Here is a 15,389-nt window from a genome sequence, read left to right as displayed (position 1 = left end):
CGCCAGCAGCTGCAGCGAGGCCAATGCTCAGCCATCATCCACTGTTTTTTTTCATAGGTACCCTGCCCTGAAGACTTTCTATTATTAAAAATTTACAGCCTGAAGACTTAAACACCTCTTATTGGGGTGAAAATAGTAACAGGTTTTTGACAGCATGACGGTAATTTGAAGTCCTTCTGTATTTTGTTTTGTGGTTTTTTGGGTTGGTTGTTTTTCTTTTTTCTCTGCTCATTTTTTCCTCCTTTGACTTCAAGATCTTGAGCTTATTGGGTTTGTTCTTCTGCCTACAGAAGGCTAGAGGTAGCTTCATCTCTAATTCTGCCATACATCACCATGGAAGACCATTTCAGGGAGACTGGAGTGAATAATGGATTTGGAGGATTCACTGACTGGCAGAGAAACGATTAGACAGGGTCAAACTGAAAAATGCCCAAGCTATGTGGTCAAATTAAGATTTTTTAATTGTTCCATTTAAATAAAAATATTTTAGTTAATTTGGTAGTTACATAAGTCTTGTGTTAAATCATTTGAATTTCATTTCAGCTGTTGCAAAAATAGATCATGGAGTGGAGTATTGAAATTAAATGTTACACATATTCCGAAATCTACTCCTCCATTTTTTTTTAGCAAAAATTCCAAAACACTTAGCAAATTCAGTCCAATTGTGATAACTGCTTCAGTATTGCATTTGCATTTTTCAGCAGCATTAACATTTTAGATGCAAAATCAAATCACTGTTTAGCTGGCTCTAACTTAGTGCTTTATTTATGTGGAACATTTTGAAGGACTGGGATTTCACGCTTACCTGGAACAAAACCAGATATGAAAACTCTTTCTGAAGGGAAACGTCCAAGTCCCCATTGCTCTCCTGAGAGGACACCTTGCTCTGGCAAGGGCTGAGTTATTAAGAGTTTATAACTCATGATGTGTTCAGAGTGAGCATGCAATTCCTCTCTGACCATCTAATGCCTCTGAAGCAAAGATAACTGGTCATCCTTATCGGGGCTTGCATAAATTCACATATTAGTTTTTAAAATGAGATAGAGATTGTATCTGATCTTCCTGAATTTAGCATTCTGACTTCAGTCTGAAAGAATGTCAGTTTATAGCTGAATCTTAGCAACCTTTGCTTACATAGCCCAGGAGCTGACCTAGCATTTGAGCACACCAAACAACTGTCTTGCCCCAAAATAGTATTAATGGTAATTTATCTATTTGAAAGTCAAATTGTTTAAATGGTTTGCTAGAAGAAATCAGGATAGAAGGGCTGAACAACTAACGTTGGAGAGCATTTTGTCCTGTCAAAAGTCAGTTAAAAAAAAAAAAGGAGCAAGCACCCATACTTCCTCGGCTTTTCTCCACTCCTTGCTAACTGTATCTGTTTGAGAAGGTAGTGGACAAAAGCTTTATCTGTGTGTTTTCAGGCAAGCATCAGAAAATATTGAGAGCAAATGAGGGTTTGGTTGCTCTGTGTTCAATCTGAAGGGGGCAGAAGACTTCTGGGGTTTGGTGGCTGCATATGGCCTGACATACTTAAACATAAACTGGAAACGTCTCAGAGCACTTTTGGTGAGCAATTAAATTGAATGGTGAATCACCGATACAATTAGACAATAAGGATAATAGAGAAAAAGAAATTAAAACAATTTATGTTTGTATCAATCCAAGAAATAATATGCAGTCTGCCTGCCTGCTCCAGTCCTATGTTTGTAAATTTTAAGGCTGTTATATGATGATGACAGAGAATCCTGCAACAGAGTTGTTTTTTACAGCATTGAGAAATAAATTACATTTCATCTACTTTGATGTAAAGCTTTGCTAAAAAAGCAAATAGAAAGTACAAAAAAGGAAAAACAAAAAGAAAAGAGAAGAAAAAGAAAAAATTAAAAAGGAAAAAAGGAAAAGGAAAAAAGAAGAAGGGAAAAAAAAAGTAAATTAATGAGATCAAGAAACCTAACAATATAATACAGAAAAAGGAGAAAAGCATATGAGGATGCAGAGGAAAACACTAAGAGGGTGAACTCGCATAGTGAAAAAGAGCATAAACACAAAAACTGGAGGGTAGGCAGGTAACAGCAAATGTGAAATCTCTGTTAAAAGAGAAATAATACTTAATTTCTACTGTCTACAGAGACTTAAGCAAAGTAATCTATTAGTGAAGAACGGTGTTATTCATGTTAAGGGAAATATGTATTCACTGTGGAAATAAAAATGAAGTGAGAAACTGGTCTGGGCAAAGTGGCAATTGCAGTGCTGGTACCGTTCGATGAGCTGGAAACACTCCTTTTGCCCTCATAGACTCTGACTGCTCCGATGGTCTTGATTTTCCTCTTCACATCTATCTATGACTAATTTGTGCCCATTCGTCCTCGTGCCAGCATTGCTTATTAGCTAAAATGTTTTCTCTCTTTTCTGTCTGCTCTTACATTTTCAGAGGGTGGTCATACTCCTTATCTACGCCCAGTTTGTAAGAGCAAAGGACATTTAATCCCAGGAACCCTTCTTAGCCCTTGCTCCAGTTTGAATTTGTTTAACGTGGTTGGCCAGAAGTGTATTCCACGGTCAGGCTATATCTGCATGGGGGTGTAAGAAACAGCATTCAAACTCCCAGTTTTTCACACTCAGCTCAAATTCAAATGTTTTATAAAAATAATACAGGGAAACAGAAACAGATTAGAAGATTATATTTGGTTATTTTGCACCTACATAACATTAATGGATCATAGTCATCGTGTAACCAGCCGTGTCCAGCAAATATTTTTTCCATATTAGTCCCTAAAGTCCTGTTTTTCCTCTTACTCTGTTGCTGCTATCATCTTTTTCATCCTTTATGATGTTTGACCCTCTCCCTTATTGGCAATTCCTTTGTGTCATCATTAAATTTTAACACAACGGTCAGATATCATGAGCCAATTACTAATGAAAATACTAGATAGAATAAGTCTCTAATATTTAAGATAATTGTCTAACCAACATTTTACTTCAACATTTCACTTTTTCTCTTTTAAGCCTGTTCTTTGCCCATTTTAAAATTCTTGTACTAATCCCTGACTTCTCTATCTAGCTAATAACTTTCCTTGTGGAATTGTATCAGATGCTTTGTAAAAGTCCGGGTAGATTAGATGCATTTCATTTTCCTTGTCCAGAAAATCAAAGGAAAATATCAGCTTAATCCAGCATGATCAAGTAAGTCTTTGGTAAACCCATGTTGTATTTTACCACACTTTTTTCCTACATCTTTAATTACCTTCAAAATATCTTTTGAAGCATTTTATAAAACTGAGGTCAGAAACATGACAGAAAGTATTTTTTTTGTTTGTTTTAAAAGCTATATCATCGCTATGACATAGCCACAGCTATGTCATCTTTTTCCTTAACCTCACTGGATAATGCCTCTGCTTCTCTCCTTTATGAAAGTAGTGAAACTTCTGGTTCTTGTTTTAATTTCAGTTTCATTTTTCGCAATTCTTACTTTATTCTAAAACTTTTTGACCTCAGGAACATAGCATTTTCTGAGTATGTTTTTCTAAGTCCTAGCATCCTCATTTCATACAGCAGATCTGACAAGAAATTCATTCTATTATCTCCAGTTGGCAGGAAGCTCCAAGCCACAGGGTGACCTGGTCTTCATTATTTGCATCTTCATTTGCTCAGTTAGATACAAACAGAAGAAAACTTTAGTGCTTGGGAAGGTGGACTATTGGGCACTTAAGAGTGCATAAGGGTGCAACCGTATTTCTAGGTCTGTTCTCATCTCTTTGTTATAATTTCCACAGAATATTTAGTAAATGTAAAGGCTTTATTCCCAATACCCAGGATGTTCCGTGCATGGTATGGTTCAAAGATATCTAAAGACCAGTTAAATATCTGGAATGAAGGCCAAGGGCAGCAACTTCATTTTTTAGACACAGCAATATGCTTACTAGAAGTATCAGGAAAAGATGCAACCTCCTATCTCCCCCCACAAATTCTCCAGCTCATTTCTCCTCCCCAAACTTCTTCAAAGTCCACTTTCTTCCTATTAGCCCTGCCTCCCAATCTTGACCTCCCTTGAATTATCCCACTCCTTTTGCCACATCAAAACTGCACTGCTACTTTCTGTTTATTTTTCCTTATTTAAACTCTCATGAGCTCCTTCATCTGCTAAGAAGCCACTTTGCTTCCACATCAAAATTTCATGTTGCCTGTATGACTGAAAAGCCTGAGGCTGGGCCATTCTCCTCACCTTCTGACCACAGAGTAAGATGGGCTTGGCTTTCTAGTGCAAAATTATATGGAAGAAACAATAGATTTTTGAGGAAAACAAAAAGAGAATAAGAAAGTATATATAATAAGATCAAGTGTTCTTCACGTCATTACATGCTCCACTGAATAACCAGTGAAGTACTATTGATGAGGAACAAAATACATGAGTTTGTATAAAAAGTAATAGATTTGACTTCTCTCCTGTGCATAGGCAGTTGCACTCGTTGGAAAAGGCATTGGTAATGCAGTGTCTCCATAAACAGGCTCTGCAACAAATCCTGAGACAATGCCGAACGGATGCACTGGCACAGGATCCCAGTGAAATGACAACATATCCCATCGGTAAAAAGAGGGCAATGGTGCTCCCCTGAAAGCTGGATAAAGCAAAATCTTTATACCCATGGTTTTCAGACGGAAGGTTCAACGTATGAAATAATGAACTAGCATTTGCGTTTTAAATATTTAAAATATCTTTCTATCAACAATTCACTGCTGTTGGTTGCTTCCACAGTTTTGTGGTCAACATGCCAGTTTCCACTCTGCAAAGTTATAGTAATGTGCCTTACCCTACTTCTAGTACTCTGCTCCTCAGTACTAACCCCACCTTCGAGATGATTTTGATGTGAGCTGAAATGAGCTACAGCAAAGGGATGTTAACCTGCACTTGAAGTAGCCTTCAATCGAATAAACTTACAATCACATTACTTTGACACACAAACTCTCTACACCTCGTTTAATGGTAGAGTTTTTTAAAAAGCGCTTCTGAATTTTTTTCCTTTTAAGCACCTTTTGGCAAATGAAGTACTATTAGAAAACTAGATGAAACATGAAATGGATTAATGGTGTTATAGTAGCACAGGGTAGTACAACGATGGGCTTGAATTTTTCACTGTTCCCATTATAGCCTTGATACTTAGGGGTCACAGCTGAGCCGCTGAGGATTGTATTGGGAATGAAACTATAATTCAAAAATTTCTGGGTTACCATGAGTTTCACAAAGCAATTTTTGAAGTACTAGGGGAAAAATACAGAATGTTCTTTGTGAAGACTTCTACATTTCTCAGTATTTTGTGGGTATTTTGTTTGAAACATTGGAGATTTTTCCAGTTTGAGAAAAAAATAGCTACCTAGCAGATGCGCTAGCTATTTCAAAATACTCCCTCCCGCTGCACCAACAGAAAACTGCACTGTTGATTGCCACTGCTTAATAGTCTCCCACACATTTAGAAAGCCATGATTTCTAGAGTGAAATATCCAGGACAGTTCACTGAAATGAGGCTTGGCATCCAGATTGCTAGCCTGGCTGTAATCACCCTTTGAGTTATAGAGCTTGTAAATCACATATCAAAACACGGGAACACATCAATTAATGTTCTACTGGAAACAAATCAAGGACAAGCCTACAGTGTGACATTCTGCCAGCTTTATTTTGAATAGACGTGGGGGAAAAGCTGAAATGTTTGGTCACAGCCTTTATTTACCCAATCTGTCTTATATACTATTGCATAATGCTATCACAATATTAATATGCAAATTGCCACTCAAATAAAAGCCATGCTTTCCCTATTGATTTTCAGCAGAGCTTCTGTTACAAAGAAAAATACTTAGCACTTATATTCCTTTTTCATCTTCAAAATGCTTTTAGTACGTTTTAATTAATCCTTTTCCTTTCATTTTTCTGACCCTGCATTAGGTTTTCTGCCTCCTTTACCCATGTATTCTCAAGGTTATGTCCTCCTCTCAATGTTTTCTCGAGACTTTTCATGTTTTCAGAAATGATCTCCCTCTCATCTCTTTTTATGCCTAGAAAGCAGACCTCGGGAGACTGGCCAGAAGAAAAGGCTAGACAAGGGCAGAAGAAGTTTCCAAGGTCAAAAAGAAACAAAGGAACTCTATTTCCAGGGAATAATGAACAGTGGTCCCACCTACCGCTGCCGCCGCTTTTTCTTAGCAGGTGCCTCGGTCTGTTCTCAGGCGATCTCTGGGGAGGTGGCAAGGTGACTTCTCCATAGGACATCATGCAAGATGTGGTCCATCTGGCCTCAAGGGCAGTGCGCATGAGCACCCAGTCCACGGTGCCAGGTGAGAAAATAGCAGTAGCCTCTTGTGGAGAGGAACTTTTTCTCCTCAAAGAGGATTTCTGCTGCAAAGTGTTGCGTGGGAGGCAGAACACGCTTAGGTCCTACAGGAATTTCCCAGCTCACTGGAAAAACATTGATCTGTGTTATAAAAGGAAAACTCTCAGTCCAGATTTATCCTCTTAAACATTAAGAGCCCTTTTTTTTTTTTTTTCCACAGATTCTAATTTTATATGTTTAATTATTTTATTATACCCTGGAGTATTATTACTTACCATGTGCATTAGGTAGATGTTTTGGTGACAATTTCAAATACTGGACTATTAATACATACAAGCAGTTGAGGTGCTATGTACCTTTCTGAAGATTAGTCAGAAGCTGGGCACCACTTCTGACCTACTTCAAGTCTGAAACCAGGATTTTCAGCAGTGCACAGGACAAATGCTTATCTGCTTCCGAAGGCTGTATTTCACTCCCAGAGCACGAAGGTTGTATTTCACTCCCAGAGCACAGACGGGCGCATGTGGGACTTCACAATGGGCTTCCCTTGGTAATCAAAAGGGGAAAATTCTTGTGGTGCTCCTGGAGTCAGTCATCTGCATTTCAAAGTCGGGGAAAGGCTTTCTGTACTCCAGGGAGGGAGGACTGGGCATTTAAAGACACATTTTCTATCAATCACAGCTGTTGATGGAAATACAGCTCAGATTGCTATAATTTTCATATGACATACTAAAAGTTAGAGTATGATAAATGATCACCACATTTACTTACAGAGAAATAGTGCTAGTAGTTTCCCAAAGTGAAGGGCATTTCTTTTTTTTTAAGAAAATACGGGGTTTGTCAATAATCCTATTTTCTCTGTTTCCTCTTCTAATTATTTTTAAGAATCATCAGTTATAAATGTAAAGAAATATCTGAAAAGTCCTTTGAATAGGAAGTATTTCTGTTATTTTGATGATCATCTTGAAACATCAAAATAATTCTCATCTTTTTTCCCCCCAGTACTTTCAAGTTGCAATAATTTGTAATTTATCAGTAATTGCTTTTATTTTCATGTTATTTTCTGATATGAGAGGAGCGTACATATTAAATTGTCCATGTCTCCCTTTACCAGGACATTCTGCCTAGACGTTTCAGAATACTTCTTAACCAACAGCAAATATTGTCTGAAGACAGAATTTAGAGATGACTCAAAGATAATAACGGGTACTTGGTGCGTTAGCTGATGCACCCTGCTCTCATTCTTGGAAATGTGCTGGGCCACATGTAGCTGTATTTCCGTTTGACGAGACGCAGTCACGTGGCTAGTTTATAACTCACATAAGATATTACATTTATGATTAACTCCTCATTCTTTCAAGTAACAGAGATCTATGATTTTAAACTTTTTAGTTCTAAACCAGCACCACTAGGAGTATGTTACCATCCAGTAAATCTGTGACGCTGGAGACAGATATAGCTCCACGTTTACTTGCATTGCATGCACTCTGACCTCACTGGACTTGCTAGACTGTACCAAAAAGTGCTAACTAGGATTAAACTTAAAAGGGTCAAGTGAGAGCAGACTGTTAATTTAAGTAATTGATGAAGCTCCTTGGTACCTCCTGAAAATGTCGACATTCCTCTGTGTCATTACTTTTTGTTTATCTTGCACTGCTTAGGGTTTCGGGGATTTTTATATTTTTATACATATGTGTATATATATAGTCAGATTGCCTTTGTCCTCCTTTCAGAAAAAAAAAACCCAAACCTAAACCCAAACCCAAACCCAACTATTCAACTTACTTCCCTTCACACCTTCTTTAAATTCTCATAGTTACTATGGAAACAGCTATTAAACTGGGAGTGGCAGTAATTAATAACATCTGCAAGTGCAATATGAAGTCTACAATATAATTAATCCCAGCATTTGGAGTGGATTGTACAGAGCTGCCCTTTTTGCTTTGCATGGAACGGCAGACTGTGCAGAGCCAATTATAACAAGGGGATTTACCATTACCATACTGATAAATTATGGCTTGGGAAACAGTTTGGACAACAGAAGGGGTACTAACCCACACGAATAAATGACATCATTGTTACATAGTTCAATGGGGTATGATTCTGGAAAGATTTAGGCCCCTATAGACACAATGGGCCCATGCAAAAATTTTACTTTTCTCTTTCAGACAACATAAAAGTACTCACTGCTAAAATGATAGCGGAAACTCAAAATGTAACTTTAAAATCCATTCCTTCATTTTAATTAGAGACTGGGGTTGATCAGATGTGCAAGTTTACCTACAGCTGCTTTTATCTTTTGACTTTTCATTTTAAAAGCTGAATTGGAATTTTTTAAGAACTGCCAATTAAAGATTTTTAATAAATCATGAAAGAGATGAGAGAACCTATCTGCCCTTAGGTTTTATTGGAGAAGGAATATTCTAAATATTTATTTATTATTTTATTATTTCTTAAGGGTACTTGGCATAAAGTCTACCATCTTATTAGAAACTATGGGTACATGGAAGATTCAAGTTTACCTTCAATTATTTTTGCAATTGGTGTAAAATGTGCAGCAAACACTGAGGTATCTCATGTATATGTGTATATCACACATATATATGATACATCACATCATATGTATCATACTGAGGTATACATCATATATATCAGACCGAGGTATATAGCATCACACAGGAGTGAGTCCTGCCCTCACCCTGAGCACAAGTAGTGTGCCTTGTGCTCCTAAACCAGAAGCTATGGGGTCTTCGTTATCTGAGCTAATAATCTCTGCTTAGGGGCAAAGCATATTAGGTTGGGCCCGATCCCAGATAAAGGGGTCACCTGGCTTCTGATCCAGTACAGCATAGTCACGGCAAAGTCATGTCAGTCCACGGTGTCCTCCCTTGACATACTAAAAGGCTTGCTAAATAGGTGTCTTCTTTTTACTGCTATGATTCCTAATTTGTCTTCTTTTAAAACTAAAGTAAGTGGACATGTGCACATCGGTATGTGTAGACCAAACCTCTGCCCGTGTTCTCTTTCCCCCTTCTCTTATTTGCGATCCTTCCCACTTAACCGACATCTCTTCCTTTTCAGCAGTTTTCCATCCCCTTACTATCTCATCTTCCTAATCAATTTTTTTCCTTCCTCATTTTCCTGTTTTCTTGTTTCACTTTACTTTCCCCCACCTCACTCCTTCCTTTCCTTTTTAAAATTTTATCTTCCTTTTATGCTGTATAAATTCACTGGTTTCTCTTCATTTCCACATGCTTACCCCTTCTTCTTAATTTGTACTTTCCTGTTCTTAACTCTTACTTTTCCTCTATTATCTTTCATTCTGACTTGTTTTTTTTCCCCTCTTCTCTGCCCCATATTCCTTCTGAGTTATTTTTGTATTCACTAATGGTTTGTAAGGCAGATGAAATAGGAGACTGGTATCATCTCAACCACCTATTTTAGGAAGGGATGCATCATCCTGTGGAGGTGCTGGTCTATGTCCATTGACTACAAACGGAGTCGAGATCACCAGTTTTTCCCAGCTGTTAAACTTAAAAAGCATCAGGAGGTTGGTGATCCAACACTGAATGCAAACACCATTCTATAACAGGTTCTTGGAGGCAATTATCTGACAAATACCAGGTCTCATTCATGCACAATACCTTGTCCAAAGATACCAATGCTCATGCACTCTCAGGCTGTCATTCTCAGATGAGAGCACAAGTCACTTAAACAACAGTCATGTAATTAAAAGCACAGTACTTACTGTTGTCACTTATTGGATAAGACAAAAGAAACATTTTTTTGCCTTGTAAGTAGTCCACGTGTATCTCACCAAGTGCACACTGAGAACGGTACTAACTATGTTCTCAAAAGAAGGGAGTCAGACACAACTTTCCTACTAAGCTTTAGCTCACCCTGTTGAACTTCCATAAGCAGCGTCTGTGGCTGGACGGCACGACAGCACCCATCCTTTTGCAGAAACGTTGCTAATGAAAATCTCGGCAATAACTTCTGAATGCAGCTGTCATAACCACCTGGTTAATTAGGTGAGATGGGTTGAACAGGTATGAGAGGCTGAGGTGGCTTCAGCCCACTTGCAAGTGGTTTGCTGTGATTATTCTGATTGCCACCCCAGAGAGCAGCCGTCCTCTCCTCCCAGTGGGACGACGTACCCTTTTTTAGTCCTATAAAGTTGCAAGATACCAGATTTCAGGAGAGTAGCATTCTTATATTTAGAAAAGCTTCTACAGGTGTGTAAGGTGAATCTCACAGGATAAAACTTTGGGGGAAAATTGCCTGATTTAGGAGGTGAAAGAAGAAATACACACATATTTTTGGTTCAAGAAAGAACTGTATCTGCTTAAAGTCAATGGAAGGGATGGAATAAACTAAGTTAAAATAGATTAGGGGCTGGGTGAAAGATAGACAAGGTTGTACAAAAATATTGTGTCACTTAATCCATCCTTATATAAAATATACATATGTTATTTGTATAAGACAGTTCTTAGAAGTTATATGTCTTTACAAGCTCAGAACATACCACGGTTTAACTTCTATAATTGAGGGTTTCCTCCAGCAAGATTACTGACATATATGGTTTTCTGTGAATAGTGTCACAACATCAACATGAGAGTTACAACGAGCACTTCTGCCTTACACTGTGAAATACAATACAGTGATTCTTGATCAGAAAAGTTCATTTTCCTTCCAAAATAATAATAATAATAATAATAATAATAATAATAATAATAATAATAATAATAGAATGAACATAGAGCCTTTCAGAACCAAACTACTATCTCCACATAATGCTACAGTGTCCTGCATAGACCTATCAGGGTCAGTGATAATTATATAAACTTGCATTATGCTTCCTCCTTAAATTGATGAAGTTTTACAAGCCTGGCACTTTGTTTTAAGATAGTTTTCTTTGGTATTCATTGAGAGAATATTTATTATGCTGGGCTCCAAGTTTCAATATTAAACTATCCTGAAATTATTGTTGGTTTAACAGCAGTGTCAAAAAACCCAACCAACCAAAAAAACATTCAGTGTGAAAATGCATACCTCCCTGCTCTCATGACTAGAATTAGGATGACTGTTTTCCTCAAATCTGACAATAACAAGACAAAAAGAAACAATTATATCAGGAAAGTTTTGCTACTAGGTTCAGCACGCTTACTCAAATGTGAATAAAAACAAGGGTGAGAACGAAACAGTGTCGGCTGCCTTGCTGTTGGATGTAGCTCACAGAGATTTTACAATATAAAATGATATCCAATTCAAATATGTAAAACAATTCAGCTCACTTGCAATGGGACAGATCCTCCATTTCCATCTGGTGCAGACTTCAATAAGACCTTTTTTTCCTCTGAAGTTAGAAATTGTGACCAGGCCGCCTACACTCTATAGTCAGTCCCTCACAAGCAAACAGAATGAGAATTACTCAGTGAGATGACCCCCTCCTGGCCTGTCTTAACACACAGGCATAAAGAAGATACTACGTGCCAGGAACTAAATGGTATTTTGGTATCACTGTGGCATTGATTAAGACCTTGTCATGCTTTTTAGAGTATTTCAGCAAGCACATTTTGGCTGAACCAAATGACATCTGGGGTTCCATCTAGCTAAGTACTTGTCACCCCAGCCACAGAGGTGACATGTATGTGCTGAGCACGCAGGTTAGGGTCAGTGAGAGTAACAGCCACTACCAATTTACTGAGTATAACCAAAATAAAAAGACACTGAAGGCACTTGGCCATTGCATGCTATCTATTCACGCAAGTGCTACAACCACTGTGTATGTTAAGTCTTAAACTGCCCCTGTTTTCCAGAAGTTTTATGACAATGCTCATCTCTGAAGAACGAGTTAATATACGAGCATAAAGATCAGATTTTTTTTTTAATCTGGTTCTAACTTAATATCTATTTCTTTAAGAAAAATGGTTAAGAGACAGAAGGCTCAGCTCTTTGTCTCTTACGCTGGATTTGCGACAGTGTAAATAATTTACAAAAATGTAAATAGTATATCTAGAAATTGAAATTAAAGAGAAAGGCTTGTTACGGATATACTGAACTGAGAAGAAGCTTTTGATGCAAAATATATTTTGCGTTTTCACAATAGGAATTTTTATTTCTGACACATGGACCACCACAGTCAATTGAAAGAGGGCTGGAGCCCCTCTCCTACGAGGACAGGCTGAGAGAGTTGGGCTTGTTCAGCCTGGAGAAGAGAAGGCTGCGGGCAGACCTGATTGCGGCCCTTCAGTACCTAAAGGGGGCCTATGGGAAAGAGGGGGAAAATCTTTTCAGTAGGGCCAGCTGTGACAGGACAAGGGGTAATGGCTTTAAACTAAACCAGGGTAGGTTTAGACTGGATATAAGGAAGAAATTCTTTACAGTGAGGGTGGTGAAACACTGGCACAGGTTGCCCAGAGAGGTGTTGGATGCCCCATCCCGGGAAGCATTCAAGGCCAGGTTGGACAGGGCTCTGAGCAACCTGATCTAGTTAGCGGTGTCTCTGCTCACTGCAGGGGGGTTGGACTAGGTGACCTCTAGGGGTCCCTTCCAACCCAAAACATTCTGTGATTCTATGATTCTAACTTCAGTAGAATCACAGAGAGAATAGAATCACAGAATCATTTAGGTTGGAAAAGACCGTTAAGATCCTTGAGTCCAACTGTAAACCCGACACTGCCAAGTCCACCAAGTAGGTGCAAAGCAAACTTTTTGTAAGCCCCTTCTCATTATATCAATCCCTGTCATTCCTGTGCTCCTTCACAGACAGGTCTCGGTCAGATATGACAGGCAATACATTCAGAATGAGGTGAAGTAAGAATGAAGAAAGATTTACTTTCATGGTTTGTCATTCAAGTCTATATTTAAGTGTTTACAAAAGAAGACTTGTCAGCTGTAATAGATCTTTAGGAACCTTAACACAGATAAATTATATGAATATCTGCAGTGCAACATTACTGTGAAGTAAAAACCACGTATTTAAAATATTGTTTGAAATGTGTCTGCGTAGGGAAATAGTATAATCATCAAATGTAAAGGAATTGATCACTTAGGAGATTTTAATGGCTTTTTAAAATTTCATGATGAAACTACAGGTGTGGTTTTTTTTCTGGATTATGGGAGGATGAAGAAATATCAAGAACCTTAATTCTGCTAGTACTGTGTTTTAAATCAAGCAGACTTTCCCATCAAAGCTAGTGGGAACTCATTTGAGCACAATTACTCATATCCATACATGTTTGTTGGATAAGGTAAACATTTCTAAACATTCTTCTTTATTAAATGCCTGGCATATAAATGCATTTTTAAGCCATAAATAATTAGGTGAAACAAAAGGGTGAGTAAATAGTAAGTAACTCCTGCATTCTTTTCTTCCCCATGCTTCAGGGTGACATTGGCTTCCTGAATTTTATGTTCAGTAAAAGGCAAAAATTCAAAAGCCAGCTTCAAGCTGTCACGATCCACTATTGGGTTGAACAATTTGGCAGAGGTTAAACCCCCTTGCTTTCCAACTGACCTCAGATAATTCTGGGAGGTTGGGGGCGGCTGGGCTTAACTTCTGATTAACTCCAATATTCTATCGTGACTAGGTTCCTTTTACATTCTCGGAAACAGAATTAAGACTCAAAATGGAGTCAAGTGCCAAGTCACTTTATTTGGCCAACAACAAATGCGCGAGAGAAAAGCAGAGAAAGAGAAGAAAAGCGAGAAAGGGAGAGAGGGGGAGAAACAAACGGCACAGGAGTGTTGCGATAGCTACCACCACGGGTCTATGTGCTGTCCGTGCGGCCGGAGCGATCCATGGGGTCCGTGCGGCTGGTGCGGCCTGAGCGGTCCGATGCGCCTGATGTATCTTCTTCTAGGGGGTCCGAGCCCCCTCCCCATTGTCAGTTAACTCTGGGCCCGGGTGCATGCGCAGAGGACGTGTACTCCAAGATAACAGACCACACATTCCTGTGGGGTGGGACTCAATGGGCTGAAGCTGCCCCACTCAGTTGCCGCGGCGATCAAGCCCTGGTAGTTAAGCCTGCCTGCCACCAATGTTGGGACGAGTTTCTAGTCCCTTACACAAGGCTCACTTAATTTTGATGGAAAACGGTTATTTGAGTCCACTTTTTCTCAAAACTGGGCTCCGGTGCAAGCTTGCTTGTAAATCCTGTAAAGCTTGCAGGCTGAACTTGAGTTGCGTATCACAGATCTGAGTCTTCCCATGAATGCCACGCAGGTAGCCCTTGCCGAGCTCCATTTCCCAGCTCCGGTTGCTCCTCAGCACCTCTGCCAGCTTGTTTGGAGCTAACCTGGGTATCTTTCCTCCACGCTGCAGCCGCAGGTAGACACCCTTTCTCTTCGCCTTCAGCCCCGAGTTTCAGTGAGCTCCACAAGCATTCACTTGCACCTAAGCGGCATTCACTGTAGGATTACCTCACAGTCTTGTTACGCAGTTGTAAATAGTACAGTAGATTTGATGCTTCAAATATTGCTATATTATAAAATAGCAGTATTTTCCCTAGCATCTCTTTCACACCTCAGCTATTGTTATAGTGTATTAATGCTGATGAACCCACCAAAATCCAGACCTTACAGTACTAGGTGGGGTGCCAACCATTGCACCGTTGCATTGCTAGCCATGCGTTCTTGTTGTTGGATTTATTAGTAGCAATAATTATTGCCCTAAGGAGCTCTATAAATGATGGATGCAGCATCAGAAATGTAGGCTTACAGAAAATTACACTAAGGATGAAAGAAACATTCCTCTGTAACCTTATACTTTTATATTTATTATTTTACTTTATCATTCTTTGACTTTTCTTTGTCTCCTGTACGTTATATTGAAACAGTACACCTGAGGGGGGGTGGTCTTGCTTATTCTCACCTGCTGAAATTATTTCCCACATGGGTTTGCGCAGCCATTTGCACCCTCTCTTGCCCTGACCAACATGTGCATCCTTTTCTGCTTGCCCACTTCAGTGGGAGAACACCCCTTTCCCAGCTCACTGACTGTGGCTTGGTGAGGTGTGTGTGGTCCTCTAGGGGAAGCACAGCTGGGAATTGAACATGAGCACT

This window comes from Egretta garzetta, unplaced genomic scaffold, assembly GCF_000687185.1.
Source record: "Egretta garzetta isolate BGI_Z169 unplaced genomic scaffold, ASM68718v1 scaffold148, whole genome shotgun sequence".
Classification (NCBI taxonomy): domain Eukaryota; kingdom Metazoa; phylum Chordata; class Aves; order Pelecaniformes; family Ardeidae; genus Egretta; species Egretta garzetta.
This window is presented reverse-complemented; position numbering follows the sequence as displayed.